Source organism: Phocoena sinus, chromosome 4, assembly GCF_008692025.1.
Source record: "Phocoena sinus isolate mPhoSin1 chromosome 4, mPhoSin1.pri, whole genome shotgun sequence".
Classification (NCBI taxonomy): Eukaryota; Metazoa; Chordata; class Mammalia; order Artiodactyla; family Phocoenidae; genus Phocoena; species Phocoena sinus.
In genome coordinates, this window is record NC_045766.1 from 19229228 (window position 1) to 19248971 (window position 19744).

At 54.9% G+C, this 19744-nt stretch overlaps 1 protein-coding gene across 5 annotated transcripts in view; it reads left to right on the plus strand.

The window, feature by feature from the left end:
- The first annotated feature begins 361 nt into the window (after positions 1 to 361).
- Positions 362 to 19744, plus strand: part of MRAS (muscle RAS oncogene homolog) — a 60003-nt gene continuing 40620 nt past the window's right edge. For 2 of the 5 annotated variants that reach the window (XR_004349701.1, XM_032630699.1), the window contains exon 1: positions 1073 to 1254. The gene's annotated coding sequence lies outside the window, so the exon portion shown is untranslated. Of the gene's footprint in view, positions 645 to 748; positions 816 to 1072; positions 1255 to 1275; positions 1498 to 19744 lie in introns of those variants that run through there. The other 3 variants (XM_032630701.1, XM_032630702.1, XM_032630700.1) reach the window with 3 other exon arrangements.

The window sequence follows — 19744 nt, forward strand, 5'->3', positions numbered from 1 at the left end:
AAAAGTACAATCTGTCCATCAGCTGATAAAAGATAAACAAAATGTGGTGTATCCACACAATGGAATGCTATTCAGTCACGACAAGGAGTGATGTATTTCTACATGCTGCAACGTGGATGAACCTTGAAAACATCCTGCGAAGTGAAGGCCACATGTATGATTCTACTTTCATGAAATGTCCTGAGTAGGCAAATCCATAGAGACAGAAAGTGGATTAGTGGTTTCCAGGGGCTGGGGAAGGAGCAGGGAATGGGGAGTGACTGCAAATGGGTTCGGCGGTTTTTGTTTGTTTGTTTGAAGAGGGGGCGTGTTATGAAAATGATCTGGAATTAGGTAATAGTGGTGGCTGCCACTTTGTGACTATACTAAAAACCACTGAATTGTCCACTTTAAAAGCTGGAATTTTATGGTATGTGAATTACATCTCAATTTTTAAAATAAGGAAAAAATGACGCCGATGGAGAGGAGTTAGAGGAACTGAAACAATGAAATGGATCGCGAGTGTCGCCCGTCCCCGTCCGTCGCCTCCATCTGAACGAACTTTAGGCCCAGGAACCTGGCACCGAGAGGGCCTGGGGGAAGTAACGCCGGGGACTGGATCTAGGAAGAAACACGGCCTGGGATTCGAAGGCAACGCGGTTAAGGTGGCGGGCTGGGATCGCCTAGGTCGGGGGAGGCGTCTGCAGGCTCAGAAGTTGGCCGGGCGGGAGCGGAGATTTAAAGGCTGGAGCGCAGAGGCTCTTAAAGAGGCCCGGGCGAATTCCCATTCGGCGTCACTTTAAAGCCAGCTCCGCCGCGCAGAGGGTAGGACCTGGGTAAGGGCGCGGGGCCACGGGGGAGGCGGCGGCGGGGTTCCGTGGCCGGGTCCGCTCGCCCTGCCGGGTCCGGGGTGCTCGGCGCGGATGGCCTGAGCATCGGGCCGCGCGTCCTGGGAATCTGGGGCCCGCGGGGTGTCAGGGTCGCGGCGCCAGGCCCGGCCCCCACTGCGCCCAAGGCGGCGGCGGTCTATTTTTAGCAGCCGCTGTTGCATTATAAGGAATGCGCGGCGCGCCGGGCGACCAGGGCGCGCGCGGGCTGCGCGGTCGCTTTAAGGAGGCGCCGGGGCGGGGACAGGCCGGAGCGGCCGTGAGGCCGCGGGCCGGGAGCCGTCAGTCCGGCTGCCGCGGGGCCCGGCGGGCGCGGCGCTGCCTTCTCGCCGGTGCGGGCATGGAGGAGGCGGCCTGAGGCTGGAGCCGAGCCGGGCTGGAGCGCGCGGTGAGCGGTCGGGGCAGGCTGGGAAGGGAGGGCACCCGGCCGGGCGCTTTGTTCCGGGGGGGAGGTGTGGCCGCCCCGGGCCCGGCCGCGCTCGCCACAGGCGGACAACGCTCAGGGGCTGGCGGAGAGTGGCCTTTTGCCCCCACGGCAGGCTCCAGCGTGACGGTGTGCGATCGAGAAGTCGGAGACGATCGAGACCCCAGTGAGAAGGGCCTGCCCACCGCACAGAAAGCCCCTTTCATGGTAACCGCCCTTGGGTTCCTTGTCTGCCCTGGCGAGAACGCGCGGGGAGGTGGGCGGCGGGACTCGGGTGGATGGAGGCGGAGTGGGGGGATCTTTCCCCTTTTAAAATGGCGTTAACGAGGGCAGGGATCGGCCGAGGGAGTTGTCAGGTTCATCTGAAAGATAAAAAGCAGGCTGCTTCATAAACCTTTGCTGCGCCGGGGGCTTGGGTCTCTGGTCACAGCCAGGGCCCGGCTCATTCATTGACGGGAGCTGCAGGGGCGCCCACCGAGTGTAGGGCACAGTGCCAGTTACCGCGCCGCGAGGAAGGTAGGGGTGCAAACTGAGCGACAGCCCAGCGTGGTCGGTACTGGGATGAGGGAAGCACGGGGGCTGTGGGAGCAGACAGCGTGGAAGGGCAGGGAAGGCCTCCTAGGGGAGGTGATGCCTGGCGGGAGCGTGGGCACTGGACACCAATTAGACTTTGTGGCTGGAACTGAGGTCTGTGCAGGCCAGGGCCAGAGCCGAGGCTGGAGAGGTGGAGAAGGGCCACTTCATCCTGGCCCTGAGCCCCGGAGCTCTGGGATTGCCCCTCCTCCTCCCACCAGCGCCTACTCCGAGCAACCCTCCTTGGGCTTGAATGGTTCTTGCCCCTTAGGACTCACACTCTACCCTGGATCTGACCAGAGAGGGTGACTGACAAGGCTCGAAATTGTGGCCTCAAAAGAGTGACCTCCCCGGCAGCAGGAATGATAAGGAAATCTGACTTAAAAGCCCTGAAGCTCCGCTGTAATAATAGCTACCAGCAGGGCTGACACAGACCAGGCACTTGGCGTGGATATGCTTGCTCATCATTTGACAAGACTCCTGCAGAAGGGTTTTATTATTACCCCCATATGCAATGGGGAACAGGGGCTAGAAAGAGTAACGTGCGCAAGATCATATCTAGGGTCCGTGATGTAGACCCCGCAGCCCCTCAGGCCCCTCTTGTGAGGGTCTGGCTGACCTTTCCTGAAGGCTCCAGGTGCAGCTTGTGTTAGGCTTTGGCTCTATTGCCTTTCACTGGTTGGGTGAAGTGTGGGGTGGCGAGCTGCTGGTATTAATAACTGACACGTGTCAGGGGCTTTGCAGTGAACAAAGCACTTTCACCAAGACAGTTCTTAAGAGTTTCTCCTACTTTTCTTCCCAGGAAAGAAACTTGAGCTGGCTAACATTTTTGTAAGTCTCCTAAATTCCTGTAAATCGCATGTCCCTGCTGACTGGGGCTGAAAATGTTCCATGAAAACATTCATGGTTTTGACCCCCAGTCTGTTCTCACTCCCAGCCAATTAGCTTTTCTGTCTGTGGTTTAAGGTGTAGTTTGTCCTTTCTCTGCTAGGTCAGGAAGGTTGGAGCTATAATGCTCTGGGGTTTTCGAGGCGCAGAGTCTGCCAGCCTCTTTGGGGGTGCGGGTGGAGGTTGCGTAAGCCGGGTGCTCTAATAGAAACTGCCCCCCGCCTCAACATTTCCTTATGGGGGGGGCAGTGTGGCCCTCTGCTGAACCCTGGTGGGTCAGTGACAGTCTTCCAGGGCTGCCAGCTCTGTTTGTATTTGCCACTACTTATGTTTTCACCTACCTAAGACATCTTTGTGACAGGTATAACTTTTATTAGCTCTAACCACAGGTATTCCACACTTTCAGTTGATCTGAGCTTCTTATAGAGAGGCAAGTCCATTATCCCTAGGGTTGGTTCCTGAGCTTGAGTGATCACCTGGAACCAGGGAGGACTTCTGGGCTCTGATGGACTGAACTAGCTCCTGGGGTGCCTGGTCCTAACATCAGCCTGATTCACATGGTGACCAGCCTGCTGCATCAAGTGACTTCTTGGGGAAATGTGACCTCCATTTTATATTTCACATCTAGTGTCATCATTGTCTACCAATGAAGTGCCCCCATATGGAGTGTGCCTCCCTGCAAGCGATTGAAAACATACCTGCTCATGAGCATCACGTAGTTTGCACAAACCATGCACATGTGAACTAATTGGGAACACGTTCTCGTGCAAAGCTGGGATGTTCTCAAGTGTCCAAAGAGTGTGCATTGAGTTCCAGAGGCTCTGTACTTACCTGGCCGGGGGCAGGTATCTGGCTGGCTAGGAGGTAAAGTTACCTTTGTCTGGGGATGGGAAAAAGGAAGGAACTGGGTGAGCTCCCTGTGCCCGGGGCATCTGGCAGCTATGCATGGTCTAGAGGCTGAGCAGAGAGGTCGAGCTTTGAGAGGAATTTTGTTGGTGGACTCTGAGGCCTTGCCACCCCTCACAGTCTTGGGTGATGCCACTGGGCCCTGTGGTACCGGATCAGTGCGGGTGCTTTTGACTGCAAATAACGTAACCCAAGTCATAGTGGATTAAGGAGAGCTTAGATCTCCCAAAGATGTTCTCAGCTTTTGTGAAGTCTCTGGACACAGGGATGGGATATTAGTACCACTTCCAGCAAGTTCTTGCACGGGACAGGCAACCAAGAGGGCTGAGTGTTCAGAGCAATGATTTTTACCTTCTTGGGCCACTGCCTCTTTAACATGCCAGTGAGAAGCCCAAAGAAAAGTTCCTTGGATGTATGAAGTTGGGCATTCAGTTTGGGAGATTTGTGGATCTCTGAAAATGAGCCCTGGATCCCAGGGTAGATCCCTTGCTTCACTACTGTTCACTGAGGACCTACTCTGGGGCTCTGCCCTCCCAGCCAGGCCAGCAGGCTGTCGTGGTAGAGCCGGTGTCAAGAGTGGAAGTAGAGCGGGACGGGTGTCAGTTCTCAGCTTGTGGGTGGAAATCCATGCAATCAGCTAGTGGGTCTGTCTTGTGGAACTCTGACTGAGAGGGCAGTGCCGCCACCTCCTACTTCAGACAGCAGAGGACGTTGTCGAGGCCGAAGTGACAGCCATACTGCACTCCTTGGTGTCTGCCATGCATCCCTTGGTGCCCATCCCCAGTCTTCTAGGTTGCATTCCTGCTGCACATAATGAGGCTGGTCCGCCTGTTCTGAGATTCCCCTGGCCTTCTTCCACTGAGCCCCACCACTGAGCCAAGGGCCTGTAGCCCTTTAGCATGATCCATGGCAGCTTTCTGCAGCCATCCCCCTTGTAGGGGTCATGAAGTAGCAGTGTGTATTTAGCTTTTTAATGTCGCTATCATTGTCCTTTAGTATTTTTTAAATTAATTATATTTATTTATTCTTGGCTACGTTGGGTCTTCATTGCTGTGCGCGGGCTTTCTCTAGTTGTGGCGAGCGGAGGCTACTCTTCGTTGCGGTGCGCGGGCTTCTCATTGTGGTGGCTTCTCTTGTTGCGGAACATGGGCTCTAGGCGTGTGGGCTTCAGTACTTGTGGCTCATGGGCTCTAGAGCGCAGGCTCAGTAGTTGTGGCTCACGGGCTTAGTTGCTCCGCGGCATGTGAGATCTTCCCGGACCAGGGCTCGAACCCGTGTCCCCTGCATTGGCAGGTGGATTCTTAACCACTGCGCCACCAGGGAAGCCCTCCTTTAGTATTTCTGATAGCTTTACTCGGTGGGACCTGTTGATGGCCAGATGGCCAAGTGACAGTGTGGGTCATCATTGGTTGTGAAATGACATTCTGGGTCTCAGAGAGGCATATTTTCATCTACGGAGCCTGGCATCTGGCCACCTAAATGGATAAAACATCGTGATTTGGATCTGGGTTGTGTTGCTAATGAGAGTTTGGACGGTACCAGGAAGGGATTTGGCTGTGCAGTAGAAGGAGGGAGGGGGTATGGAGAGTTCAGCGCTGTGATTCAGGTCCTCTGTGACCGTTGACAGGGCCTTGGGAGAGTCCTGTACTGCAGGGGCCCAGGCTCTGTCTGCGACTTCTCTGCCCCGCCCTCAGGGTTGTCATGGGGATTAGATGAAACACACAGATGAGAACATGCTTGGGAGACCAGAAAGGGCATTATCAGTATTCAAGCGGCCTTCAGATAACAGAATCATAGACCCAGAAGGGGCCCCTGGAGCATATTTAGTCTCAATTCAGACCCAGGAGAGCACATTTCTCATAGTGATGAGGTAGATGGTTTTAGGTGGGACACATTTTAATAGTTATAAATATATGTCTATATACACACACTTACTTATGTGTACTATAAAAATACAGGTATGACATCAAACCCTTTTTTTTTTTACTGGCTATTTTACTCAGATTAAGGCTGAGTAAGAATTTTAAGTTAAAAAGTATGGTGATTTTAAGGTAAAGATTAAACCAGTAATAGTTCAGTAGTAGACAAATACAGCCCAAATGGGAAAGTGACCCCTTGAGTAGAGGCTGGGAAACTTTCAACAGGGGTCCCTCCGGTGCAGCCTGTGAGGGGCGGGTCTTAGCTGGACGCTGTCAGAGGCAGGGTGCTTGATGCCCCTTAAATCAGTTTACCCCATTTGGGGATTCACTTATCCTGGCAAAGTGCTTTTCTTTCTCCCTTTAACCTGTCCCGCTGGATCTGTGCCACGTGAACCTTGACAATCGTGCTTTTCTCCGGCACAAGCAGCCTGTGCTTTCTCCAACTGCTCCTCAGATGGCATGGCTTAAAGACGGCCTCTCTGGAGGTCTACCCTCTCTCCGCTCCCTCCTTCCCATCTCTTCCTTCCCTTCCTTCAGTGAAGACTTGTGGGCTGGGCTGGGGTACATGCTCCGCATTGGCCATCTCTAAGCCTCACAACAGTTTTGCTGTTAGCCTCTCACAGATGTGGAAATGGGGGCTCAGGGTGGTTAAGTAGGCATCCCCACGGCCATGGCCTGAGGAGCAGAGTCTGGAAGGAGTCTCACCAAGGTCTTTCTGGTCCTTGAGCTCCGTCTGTTACTCAGTGCCACTCCCAGGACTGATGACTTTGGTCATTTGATGACACGCCCCTTCTCTCCTGGTGCTCATGGGACATGGGACATGGCCCACAGGGTTCTGGCCATATATAATCAGTGCTGCAGTGGACCGAAGGCCTCGTGAGGAGAGGGGACAGAGCAGTTCATGCACAGCGACGCTGTGAAGCAGCAGAAGCCACGGAGGTGCAGGCGTGGCTGGTTGGCAAGAAAGGCAGAGGGAGCCTAGATGGAAGTGGTTTTCCCTGACTCTCATTAATCTCACTGTCAACCAGGAACCCCTCCATTATTTGTGCACTTGGTATATTTCTTAATTTTCAAAAATATAAAAAGATGAAGGATAATATATAACAAGCACCATGTCCCCGTTACCCCAGATGAGCAGATGCGACCGTTTTGCCTGCACCTGATCCCTTTGGCAGGGCTTCAGCGCATCCTTGGTCAGGAGGCCTGGCTGGCTGGGCCTGCCCTCAGCCTCCGGCTGGCTTTTAGAGCCTCGCTCCCAAGATTCCATGTCTTGGCTCTTTTACCTCCACGTCCCCAGCGAATTCACTGAAAATGCCACCTGGGTCTCCATCAAGGTTGTCGATAGATCCTTTTGCTGCCTGAACTCACCCCGGGGAGGAATGAGTGTGCATCTCGGGATTTAACCTTTTTCAAAAAGTTCCTCTATCCGAATACATACTTGCCTTGACCACTGTGGCTTCAGGCCAGGCTGTGGAGCATCATTTAGTCAGAGCTGCCCAAAGCGAACTGTAATTTAAATGGTAAATGTATATATTTGGAAAAGAGAGAAGAAAACCCCATGATTTTCTTTTTATCATTAGATGACAGCGATTTGTTAAGCCGCTCATCGTCAACAATCTTGAGCAAAATACATTTCTGGTCTAAAGTGCAGGACTGCTTTACAGGAAAGAAGACCAGCATGCAATGTAGTACCTTTGTAACCCCTAACATGGCCTTGCCAGCTCTCCCTTTCCTCGGCTCTCACAGAAAGATGATGTCCCAGGTGTGTGGTCCCAGGTCCTCCCCTCTGCCAGGCTCTCCAGCTGCAGAGGGGGAAGCTCTCCTTGACGACAGGAGACAGGAGAAGGCTTCTCCCCCAGCTGTTCGCAGCCTCCTGCAACCCGCCCCGCCCCTGCCTGACTCCACTCCCGGGCTGGAGCCTGACATGGCCCATTTGCAGGTAGCTTGGGCTCGACTTAGGACAGTTAGCAAAGCACCACTTTTAAAGCTGTGCAGAAAAGATGAAAAACCTTCTGGAAAAGCCTTGCATACCCAGGCAGATTCCATTTTCAAGGAGTCAAGGGGTTCAAACTGGGGACAGAGATGTGAACGAGTTTCATAATAGAACACGGAGATCTGAGGCGGTCCCCGAGTTTTCTTTACTAAGTGGTGAGAATGAGTTGAAATGTTTTCCGTTCCTGAGTTGCCAACAAAGGATAACACTGCCTGCGCCCTTTCCCCTGACTCCATGGAGATGCTGCAAAAGCCAGCAAAGGCTGGGACCCCAAAGACCTCAGAAGGACCTGCTTTGTTGGGGTTTGTCTTGCAGTAGAAGCGGTCAGAGACTGTACCAATGAAGGCAATTAACCATATTCTAAAGTCAATACCTATTGGTTTATGCAAAAATACACATACATGTTATGTTGACGGCCTACTTTTTAAAGAAAAGCTTTGGTTTAAAAAGAATCTGCTATACACACTGTGCGTTAGGCCGTCCCTAGTATCCTAACTACCCAGATTAAAAGTAAAAATATTTGTCGGCATGTGGTGCTGTGTGGAGATTGCTGAAGATGTGCTGGAGTTGGGGAGGCCCACTCTCCACTTAGGGCTGACTATTTTTGGGGGGGCCTGGGGACAGGTTCTTGCCTCCCCAAAGCATATTATATATTCACTTCGAGAGCAAAATTCATTTTAACTCAGTTCCAGTTTTTCTTCTTTTTAGCCTTTAGAACTTTAACACACCTTCTTGAAAATTCCCCCTTTTAGATGACCGCCAGATTCACCCCTTTATATTTTAAATCCACTGGGAATGGAGGTCCCCAGGAAGAGGCGGAGGCAAATGCATCTTTCTTGGCGAGTACCATTCTCTCACAAGGAGGCTCAGCAGCCCCAAAATAGCATCTATCATGTTCTTCTTTCAATGCCTGCTTTATTGTAACTGGAGATGATGGAAAAGGGTGGAGCCACGGTCCCAAAGCCTTGGGGGCATATATTAAATACTAACTTGTAGGAGATATGTCTTCTCGGTGGTCCCTCCACACCCACATTCCTCAGGTTGAGGTTCCCCGGGCGACAGAGTCAAAAAGACCTAGCACTCCCCATACGCTCTGCACACCCATTCTCTTCCTGCAAAGGAAGTCAGGCCCTGGAGGCCTGCTGGCGCTCCCGGGAGCTAAGGTCAGCTGGCATCAGAGCCTTCCAGGCCACCCCACTCAGTGACCCCTGGCCCTGTCTGCCCGCAGTGGCCCCAGTCCACTTATCTGGGGCTGGGTGGGTGTTTCCTGCATGTTTGAGATTTTAAGCAGGAAATCAAAATAAAGAAACAAAGCCTTTGTTTTACTTCTGGGCTCAAACTGGGGATGGCTGGAGGGATGGAAAAGGGGAGTGAGAGCAGGTCACTTAGCACTTCCACCAAATAACCATTCTAATAAAGCACTCAACAGGGGCTGTTTTCTCCTTAGGGCTGGTGTGTGTGGATAGCAAAGCTGGGTGGAGGCTGGGAGAGCCTCTGTGTGGAAGGAGGAAGGAGAGGGCCCCAGGCAGGGTCTGGCACCACCAGCGATTGGCACCCAGAGGGGCCTCGGAAACTCAGTCCTCCCTCCCTTCCTCAGAAGACCCACAGGAGAGTGGGAAGGGGCCCGGGCTGCAGGCCAGAGGGCCCCCCTGCTGAGTCTCTGCCCCCTACCTGTCCTCTGTGTGACCTTGGGCAAGTCCCCATCTGCCGTGGGCCTCCTTAGCGGTGTCTGTAATAGGGACAGTGCTGCTGTCACATATGTCTCAGGCATCCCCACCCCCCTTTCTCCTCTAGCCCGGTCATGCGGGGCCAGGCCCTCATCCCACATATGTGGAAATGGAGAGGTGCTCGCCCCAATAGATCTTCATTCTTCCCCAAAGATTTTCTCCCTGTGCAAGTTTTCTGAGTGTATCATTTATTTTTCTTTGAAGATTACGCAGTCGTTGATGGAAACCGTCCCCATCTGCAGTGTTTCTGGGGATTGCAGGGTGGGGACCATGCCAGCAGGCCATCTGAGCTCCGGGGTCAGCTGCCACACTTTGCGTGGGTACCATAGGCGTGGCTTCCTCATTCCCTAAGCCCCGCTGAGCCACGGCTATTGTACGTAACAGGCTGTCACCAAGGGCCTCTGAGAAAGGGGGCTGCCCGTAGCTTAGAACGGGGCAGAAGTTAAAACTGAGCGTCAGACACCCTTCCCTTTCCTGCTCACACCCTTGGAGACTTTCTCCCCGGCTCTCTGTCTCCTCAAGCCTAGTTGACTGCCATTTTCCAGGGACCAATTTTTCTGGGCACTTTCCCCCAGAACTTCTGAAAACTCCCAATTTCCATTACTTTTGACTATAGAGGAGTAAAGACACGGAGACAAGGCTGGGAGCCTGCCCTTTTACTCCTGAAAAGAGCCAATAAAGAGCTTGTCTGAGCAAGAGGCATGCACCCCAGACCTACACCGTGACCTTCTGCAGGAACCACAGCAGGAGCTGTGGGGTTGTTACTGTCACTGTTCCAAGCCAGGTCAGAGTCTTAAGTCAGGCTTTCCCAATGACCAGAGCAAACTCAAGTGTTAATCTTTTTTCCTCTGTGTTAGGACAGTGTTCAGAGTGGCTGTGAGGATTAGAGCTGATGCGAATCAGGATATTTATTGAGCATCTTCTTGGTGTCAGGCGTGCGCTGGGCTCCAGAGATACAGTGGAGAATAAAACGGAGGATGGGCCCTGCCCTCCTGGAGCTGACAGTCTGGTGGGGAAGACACATTGCATCATAAACAATTAGGCAACTGAGTGCAGCATGCAAAGTGCTGTCAAGACAGACAGCTGGGTGTCTTGGGAGCTAGAGCAGGGACCTCACCTAGTCTGAGGTGCTGGTCAGGGAAGTGTGGCATGTGGTCAGGACCAGATAAACAGGCATTCTCATGATCGGCCCTGGCCACAGCACTGGGCCTGATTCCACCTCCGGCTGATTGCTGCTACCCATTCACCAAGGATAGTTTTGCACGGAGAGGTTTATACGTAATTTGTCCGAGGTCACACAGCTAGTAAGTGGCACAACCAGGATTCAAAACTGGGTCCATTGGATTCATTTCCACGCTCCTGACATCTGCTCTGCCTCCAGCTTTACCCTACTTGGGCTCGTCCCCCCCCCCCCCCCACCGCCCGATGGGATGTAGCTCCACAGTTTCTCCTTTCTCTGCACCCCGGAAACAAGCCAGCACGGACTGTGGGTGGTGATCATTCCTCAGATTGTCCCAGAATAGAATGTGCTTCCTTGCTGAACCCTGGGGTGGCCCAGCGGCAGGAGCAGTGACCCTTCATCCGGCCGGGTGGCTGAGGTCTCCCTGTAGAGGAGGCTGCGCTGTGCGCCTCGCGGGCTGAAGGTGGTGATTCAAAAGCAGCCGCTTCCTTCCCCTCCTGCCCCGGTCCTGAGTGCTCTGGGGCAGCCTGGAAAGCAGCCTCGTGTGGCCCCAGGAACCCTTCTGTGCAATTTGGTGGAGGGGATGTTGGAGTTCCCACAACGTGAGGATGATGAGGACGACGACGATGATGACAGTAATAGTAACACTTTCCGTGCCAGGCGCTGTTGTAAGCACTTGCATGTATTGGCTCAGTCTGTCCCCAGAAAAACGCTGTGAGGTGAGGACGTAGATAACAGATGAGGAAATGGAGGTGCACACCCGGGTTGAGTGATTTGCCTGACGTCACATTCCCAGCAGAGGGGCAAATGCTTTGATTCATGACTTCTTATAAAAGTGCTGTATATAGGAAAAAGAGAGGTGGGTGGCCGGTCCCCTGGCCAATGGTGGCTTCTAGATGTCTCCTGCCCCTTGGGAACGGAGTAGGTCTGCCCACTCTGCCCTTTGCCCCCTCTGCATCCGGGACTCGCTGTCTGGCCTGGCCAGGCTGGGTAGGAGGGCAGGAAAGATGCAGCCACTCTATAGGGTTTGGGGAGAGAGATGTGAATAGTGGCCTCCTGCCCTTCCGGAGTTTGGCAGGGTCCCTGAGAAGACATCCCTCCCCACCTCCAGCCTGGTTCAAGCCTCCACAACAAGGCGGCTGGACCCTCCCACCCTGGTCCTGCTTCCCTGGACTTTCCCTTTGCTGAGGAAAACCCCACACCTCCCCGGCCGCTCATTGCGCCTCGTGTTCAGGAAGTTTCCCTTTTGTTTTTCTCCAGCCCTTTTCTCTGCAGTCTGCTTACTCGTTTCGAATGGGGATTGGGTCACCTCTCCTCACCTCAGGGAAGGGCCTAGATCCTGTTTCTTTCTCATTTTGGGTCGAACATAAAATTTTTCACATTTTTCATTTATGATGTTTAACCTTTTGAATACAAACGATGGAAACAAATCAAAGCAGCGGTCATTTTTGAATGTGCCTTTCTGCCCTCTTCCTCCGAGGGCTCTGCCGTGCTCCTGGGGTGGCTGTGTGCTCTCCCCCAGCTAAAGACGGCTAGACCGGAAAGTTTCCAGGCTGAGTAAGCCCTGCAGCTGCTCCGCAGTGTCACTGCCACTTCCTTTAACCTCACACCTCTTTGCGGCCGAAGCTAGGCCAGGCCAAGGCAGTGCCAAGGGTCGTCTGCCTTGGAGTGGCCACACCACTCAATGCTGGCATGCTCGAGGTGGCAGGGTAGAAGCAGGTGCCCTTATGGGCTGCCCGCCCCCCACCCCAAAGGGAGGTGATTTATTTGGCTTATATAATGTGTAAAACTTTTTAATTGGTAGCCAACATGTAAAAAATCATTTTCACATAAAAATTCAGATTTCTGGCTACGCTTTAAAAATTTTGACTGTCTGGAAGCCCCGTTGCAGAAATGCTTCTGTCATGGCGGTCAGGTGGTGGAAGGTACCAGTGGCCTCCTGTTTACCACAGGCCCCACTGCTCCCTATTGCCTGTCCCTGTCCCCTTCTCTCATTTATCGACCTGGCCTCTGCCTACACATGAGTTTGGGGTGTCCGTTTGTCTCCTGAGTCCCTCTTTCTGCTAGTGTAGGGTGAAGCAGTTGAGATAGTGGGTCAGGTAGGATGCGGGGGGCTGGAGTTTAACCATTCAGCCCTGGCAAGAAGCATCCATCTCATAGGCAGGGGGTTGCTGACACAAAGGGAGGCCTGCCCCCGGCATCCAGGCCTTCCCTTTGCTGTCTGTCACCACCCCTGCCCTTCTCCTGGGCCACTTACCTGCCGGGCTGGTGTGAAGCCATAGGTTCCATGAGGCAGCAGCTCTGGGCTGGGACAGCGCTGAGGGACAGCCTGTGAAGCTGTGCTCCGGTTGCCTCCACTCGGGAGAAAGACAGTATGAGAACCTCTGCCTTGATGCCACCAGGGAGTTCTGGGGACGGGGTGTGGCATCCCCAGCCCGAAGGCAGGGATGGTCAGGGAGCTGGGCCCTGGGGGCTACAGGGGGCTCAGTGCTTGGGAGTGTGGCTGACAGGGAAGGACCCCCTTACGGTCACCCACTCCTCCTCTGGGCTGGTGCCCTTGTGTGTCCAGTGGGACTGCTCACATGGTATCTCCCTTGTGAGGGCCACCACCCCACTTCTCTGTGTGGCTCACAGCACTTCAGCCTACCTGCCACCCAAGCAGAATCCCAGCCAACTCCCAGGGTCACCCCTGCATTTGGGGAATGCAGACAGCAGACACCGGAAGCATTTCTGTGCAGAAAGCTGTGCCAGGGCTCCAGGGTGACCCCGAGATAAGGAAAATGAAGCCCAGCCTGTAGCCCCCAGCCCCACCCCCGCAGGGGAAACGTGACAGTAAAACAACTCCCAGCTCCTAGACTTGAAGGGAGAAGAGGCAGCGTGGCCGTGTGGCTGAGCTGGGAGCTCGCGGTCACTTGCAGGTGGCGATGCGTGGCATGGACAGCCATGGAACCTCGGGGACCTCAGGGGCTAAACAGAGCCTTCTCCATGAGGTGGCCATGATGAGTCAGGGGAATAGTGGCTGCAAAGCACTGTTGCTGCCACCTGCCACCTGGTGGCACTTCGTAGACGCAGGCAAGGCGGCTCAGTGGAAGGAGGTCTGGGGAGCGGGAGAGGCGGGGAATGAAGGGGTGGCTTCGGGAGCCTGGGGCGCAGGGCGCCGTGCCTCCTAGAGGGAGTGTTTTCACAGGCCGGGGAGAGTGAAGAGGCAGTGCGGGCAGACAGCATTCCCTGGCCGACTCCGTGAGGCGCTACGAATTGGGCACCGCCCCTGCCCCCAAGGACGCTGTACTAGGAATCAGTGGGAGAGAGGCTCTGGGCTCCCGGGACGTGATGCCGGGCAGCTCAGGGAGGGCCCGTGGGGAGAGCTTCAGGCTCCGGGGCGGTTTCCAGGAGGAGCACTGCGCCCGGGCTTGGTTGAGGGGTGGCTGCGCTGGAGTGGCGGGAGGGCGGCACCAGTGAGGGGGACCCAGGCAGAGGGCAGAGCCAGCCACGGAGGGAGATGTGCCACGAGGTCTTGGCCTGGGATTTGAGGTAAAGGGATGTTGGAGCTGGCGGGGGAGGCCGAGGAGAGAGGGGCGGGGCAGGCTGGCGGGGGTCCCGTGTGCGGGGTTGAGCCTGAGCAGCCCAGGGTGGGGGGTGAGGGGGCTTGCAGGAGCCCCTCCTCCAGGCATGGGCCGAGGGAGCAGCTGAATCAGGATGCGGAGCGGCCTGCCAGGCTTTGGGGAGTCTGAGAGCCTCACTTTGGGGAGCCCCAGAGTGTCCAGAAAACGACCCTCCGCATTGGGGTGATGGCCAGGGTGACTTTCCCGATGGGCGAGCAGATGCTGGCCTGAGGCTGGGAAGCTCCTCCTCAGCTGCAGGTGGGACTGCTCGGTCCTAGGGAAATCGGAATGGCCCCCAGGACTGAGAAGAAGAATCCAAAGATAAAGCCACTTCCTCCTCTCTGCCCCTCGAGGAAGCTGCGGGCCAGGCGGCAGCCCTGCCCCTCACCCCTGGACTGAGTGCAGCCCCAGCCTCCCTGTGGTGGTGGGACATGGGGACACAGGGGGCCGGGCATCGGGGTGCGACCTCAGCCCGTGAGGACGTGGGCCTGTGAGGGCCAAGCGACCAGGTGGCAGCATCCCTGTGGCCCGGGGATGCCAGTGGAGCACGTTGTTCTGAAGGGTTGTGCGGACCCTGAGACACCGAAGCTCCCGTTAACCCCTCAGCTCAGAGACCCCCGCAGACCCACCCAGCCGCCTGGACTAGCTGGGCGGGGACTGGGGCAGAATTCTAGTTTTTAGTTGTCAGTCTGGATGCCAAATCCCAGCTTCACCCTTTTCCAAGCTGTGCCCTCGGGCACATGCCTTAACGCCTCTGACTCTGCTCCCCGCTGGTAAATGAGGAGGCCAAATGCCACTGACACAGCTCTGCCTTTGGGCCTTTGTGGCCATGCCAGCTCCGCCTGCGTGACCTTCCCGCTCCCACCGGCCCTGCAGCCCTTTCCCGTCTGCTTCCCCTCTCCTCTCCTCTGAGCTTCTGGAGCCCTCAGTTTGTCCTGGGCAAGTTATGCAGCGTCCGCCGGGCTCTTCTGGCTGGTGAACTTCACTGCGGTCATCAGAAAGGGCTGTGGGCCTGCTGGACCGTGCGGCCTTCCAGCGAGCCTGCATGGCGTGCCTGTGGCGAGGGGAGGGTCCGGGGGCCTCGGGGCCCTGCAGGCCCTGCGCTTGTTCCCTCATCATTCTGTGCTGGTGAGCAGCCACTGCGTGCCCGGCACTGTGCTTAGTGCTCTGGATACAAAGACGGACGCCCCCAGATGTCAGGCAGCCAACAGGAGCTCCTCCCTACTCCCCTTCCCCCCGCACCGCACACGTCACACATTCTGCGCTGCAGTCACACGTGTCGCGTGCAGAACTTGGCACCTTCTTGGTTTTCCACACCTCTGTGCTTTACAGCTTTGCAACTTCTGGTCCTCACCTGGGATATGCTTGTCCCTATCACTTCCCTTCGCTGATACCTACTTGGCCTTCAAGACCCCATTTTGTCATTGCCTCAACCGGGAAGCTTTCTGCAATGCCCCCAGGCTGAGTGAGATGCCCCCCGCTGCCCCTGTGCTCCCACTTAGCCTTGTATACTGTAGTCCTCTGTCTGTCTGTCTGCCCCTCCCCCCCACACACCTCATGAGCCCCAAAGCCAGGCGCTGGGGCTCATTCATCTCCATCTCCTCAGCTCCGAGGACCAGGCACATTGGAGGTGCTCTGGGAGTACTGACTGGACGTGCAAGTCTCCGGGATCTGACCCTCTGTGTGTACTGGGGGAAGGGTGGCCAGCACCGGTGGCCTGTCCACTTTCCTCCTCCTGGATCATTCTTCTCTGGGCTCAGGAAAAATGGGCCCTTCCTCATGTCACGTGTCCTTAACAGGCTTTTCTTTCCAAGGATAAATCCACCAAAACAGGAGGAACCCAGAGAGGGGCTAGGCTTTAGGATGGAGAGCACTTCTGGGTTTAAAGACCAGAGGGAGAAACCGTTTCATGCCGAGTTCCCAGCAACTTGGTATCTGCTGCGCAGTCTGTTCAGTGAACGAGCATCTCCTGGATATTTGGGGAAATGTCTTTGAGGAGCTTAAATCTCCTTCATCATTGGGTCAGCAGCATGCGGGGGCTTGTCGTCCTACAGCATGGCTGCAGGAGGCTGCCTGCCAAGGCGGAATGGGGGAGCTGAGACCAGCTGCCAGATGGGCGTGAGAGCGCCCCGAGGACGGAGTGGCGAGGGGCTGAGTTCTGTTGAGCTGTCATCTGTGGAACCAGCCGGTTTGCAGGGCATAAGCTCAGGAAGGACTCTGGAGAGGCAGGAGGGCTTCCTGCAGGAGGAGGGACGTGAGATGGACTTCGAAGGATGCTGGTGTTGGTAACTGCCTGATGTTTATTGAACGCTCTCTATGGGCCAGACACTGGGCCAAGCAAATAAATGTAGCCTATCATGACCACCACAAGTCAAATGCTGCCACTGTCCCCACTTTTACAGAAGAGAAAACCGAGGGACAGAGTGTAAGTAACTTGCCTAAGGTTGCAGCTGTGCGAGTTCCTAGCTCAGGCTCCTTGGTGAGGGGTTCCAGGTGAGGCGCCAGCCCCAAGCTTGGCGGGGAGCAGCCGGTGTGTAGGACCACAAGGAGACAGGCTGGGGCAGGGACCAGCACAGTGGAGAGGGGCCCGACAGGGGTGCTGAAATAGGAGGTCTCAGAACCCCCTGGTGTTCCCACGATGCTGGGCAGCTGCCTGATCCCTCAGCTTTCTCCCTGGTCCTCAGGGCAGGAGCACCTGGCGGTACCAGACCTGTGCCCTATTTGGCAGACTTTGTCCCAGTTGGGATGGGGGGGCGTGTCTGTTCCCAGTGACTAGTGTTTACCCTGGGTGCCCCTTGGGCCCTGACCTGCTCGGCTGCTTCTCCCACAGGGGCAGCAGTCCGGCCTTGGAGGCCTCCCTGACTCTGACACCACCTCCCTGGCTCACTGCTGACCTCTTCCCAGCACTTCTGGATCTGCTGCCTCTGGCCTGGCCCAAGTCTGCACCCACCCACCACTCTGCCCGCCACGAGAAGTTGCCTAGCGTGACGCACTGGCCACGGGCTCTGGAGCCACACTGTTGTGGTTTTAGATCCTGACACTGCTGCTTTCTAGCTGGCTGACCTTAGAAGAGTTACTTTACTTCTTTGCGTCTCAATTTCTTCAATTGTAACACGGGGACAAAGTTATACCTCATAGGGTTGTTATGACAACTAAATGAGTTAATTTGGTAAAATCTTCCAACAGCATCAGACACATCGCCTACGTTAATTAAGTGCTCCTATCATTTTTAACATGATCACCCTTGTGATTATTATAGCAGGTCATTTCTGGGACTCATAGCGCTGGGTTGTAGATGGCTAAGCTCCAGGCTCTGTCAGGAGGTACTCACACACTAGCAAGTAAGACCCTAGTGTTAACAGTTGTGATATAAGGAAGCGCGTGGTACTTGGGGTTCATGAGTAAGGTCAAGGGCCTGGCTTACTTCAGGCACTGGCCTTTGTCTGGGTCTCAGGACTCCTGTCTGACATTTCTGCCCTGCTGTCAGCAGTCCAGGTGTGATCCTGGTAGAGGAGCTTGGATTTGATGGGGTAGAAAAGCAGGGGCTGATGTATTACCCAGAAGACTTGGGTAACAGAGTTCTCCAGAGGTAGCCAGGCAGGCTCCCCCAGGAGGTTCTGAGCCCCTTCCATGGAACAGGACGGCCAGTAGGTGGGATGTTTTGGAGGGAACCTAAAGAGTAGTGGGTTCGATCTGGGACGGTAAACAAGTTTCCTCTCTGGACCAGTCACCTGGTTGTGGCTGCCAAGGGTGCTGCGTTGAAAAGGGTTGTAAGACTGAGCGGGAAAGAGGACCACGATGGACTGTGGTGTCTGCCATTGGCGCTGAGAAAGCGGGGGAAGGCACCCATGCCACATACCATCCAGACCTGATGATGTTTAAGGTCCTGTACAGCATAAAATAACACACGGTTGGATTGGTGGTTAAATCTTAATAATCAAGTGAGCTGAATGCGCTGGCTTCCCGGAGGGGTTGAGTGATACAGTGACAGTGCTGGGCTGGGATTAGCAAAGGTGGGAGACAAAGGGCAGAGCAAAGTCTTAGGGAGGGGAGAGTGGAGCCTTAGGGATGCCAAGTGGCCTAGACCCCTGGCGGGGCCGCACGCCACTTTTGCACAGCCTGCAAATCAGCAGCCCTGGGGAAGCTGCCCATTTCTGGGAATTGTGCAGAAGGGAAGGGCAGCTCCTGGAATGCAGAGCCGTTTCCTCCACATGGGTTGGGTCACCCCCCAATATATCCTCATCCCCCTGCACTGGGCACACCCAGACGTCACAGAGATGAGATTAGCTTCCCAGGGCTGATTCAGCTCAATGTGAATGAAAGTCCATTCACTCTCCCAAGAGCTACATTAATAATGAATGTGTCCCCCTCTTCCAGCTTTATTTACCAGACAGCTTGTAGTTTGGCAGATGGGGTTAGGGGAGGTCTTTAAAATAATTAGTATGGAAATAGAGAAGAAAAAGCAGTGAAAACTAAACCTTCAATTAAGTTGGTAGCATCTTTGGGAGAGGCTCTGGGATGACCACTGCCACAGCTCCTATAGTCAGAGAAGATGAAGAGTGCCCTATGGGTTACGAGTCACAAAGACAGTCAAGGAAAAGTTCTGTGATGTTGCAAAACTAATGACCGGAAGAATTCTAGGCAGTGCAACACAACGGTTCCAAGCCTGACCTTCGGTGTCTGATCCATCCACTGCTGATGCCCACTAAATAGTGGGGGTTGTTACTGCTATGTAGCCTCTCCTGGGCACCTTTTCTTCTGGCTAGGACTATGACATCACTTCGGAAGTGGTGCTTGGGGGATGGGGAGCATGGAGAGGCCAGGAAGCCCGTGAGCCCCTTGACAGTGTCTGCAGCCAAAGCCATTTCTTTTACCATGTGCCCACTTAGAAAAATGGGCAGTGTTCTGGGCTGTTCTTTTGGGAAACAAGCTCTCTAGAAGCCCTAGAAACTTGGAACTTGGGGAGAAGGCGGCAGATTTGGTAAGAGATAATAACCACTGGGCACTGCTGTTTTAGGGGGCTGCTGGGGACCACTGCTGTCCTAGGATTTGTTACTGTGTTGGGTCCTCCAGCAGCCCTATGCGTTCAGGTGCTCTCAGGGCCATGGATGGGGCAAGCAGGGGTCCAGATCACTAGGCTCTACCACATTGCAGGGAGCCCAGGGGCCCAGCTGCTTTGCACATCAGTGCAAATATGCCCTCACTGGGGGGCCCTCCAGTTCCCCCCCCCCACTGGGACTGTAATTACACATTCTTGAGGGTCCTGTTCTGTTTTATAGATGGGGAAACTGAGGCTCCCTGAATTTAAGAAACTCGCTCCACGTCACACAGGGAGTCCGTATCAGAGACACAAGTGGAACTCAAGCTGCCTGGCTGAAGAGTCCAAGGCTATGACTGATGCTCCACCCCAAGCTGCCCCCTGAGAACAGAGGGGGCTTTGCACAAGTCTTCCCAGGAGGTCTCAGGAACTCCCTCCAAGCACACTTTGAAAATTGCTGGGTGAAAAGGTTATTCTGGGGTCATGAGTCCACCCAGCCCCCACTTCCTAGGGACACGAGCCTACCCCTGTCCGAAGGGAGGGTGTCACACCCCGCTTATTGGGCCAGTATGGAGTAGTCAGTCAACGAATACACCCTGAGGTTCCCACGTGTTGGGCCCTGCCTGGC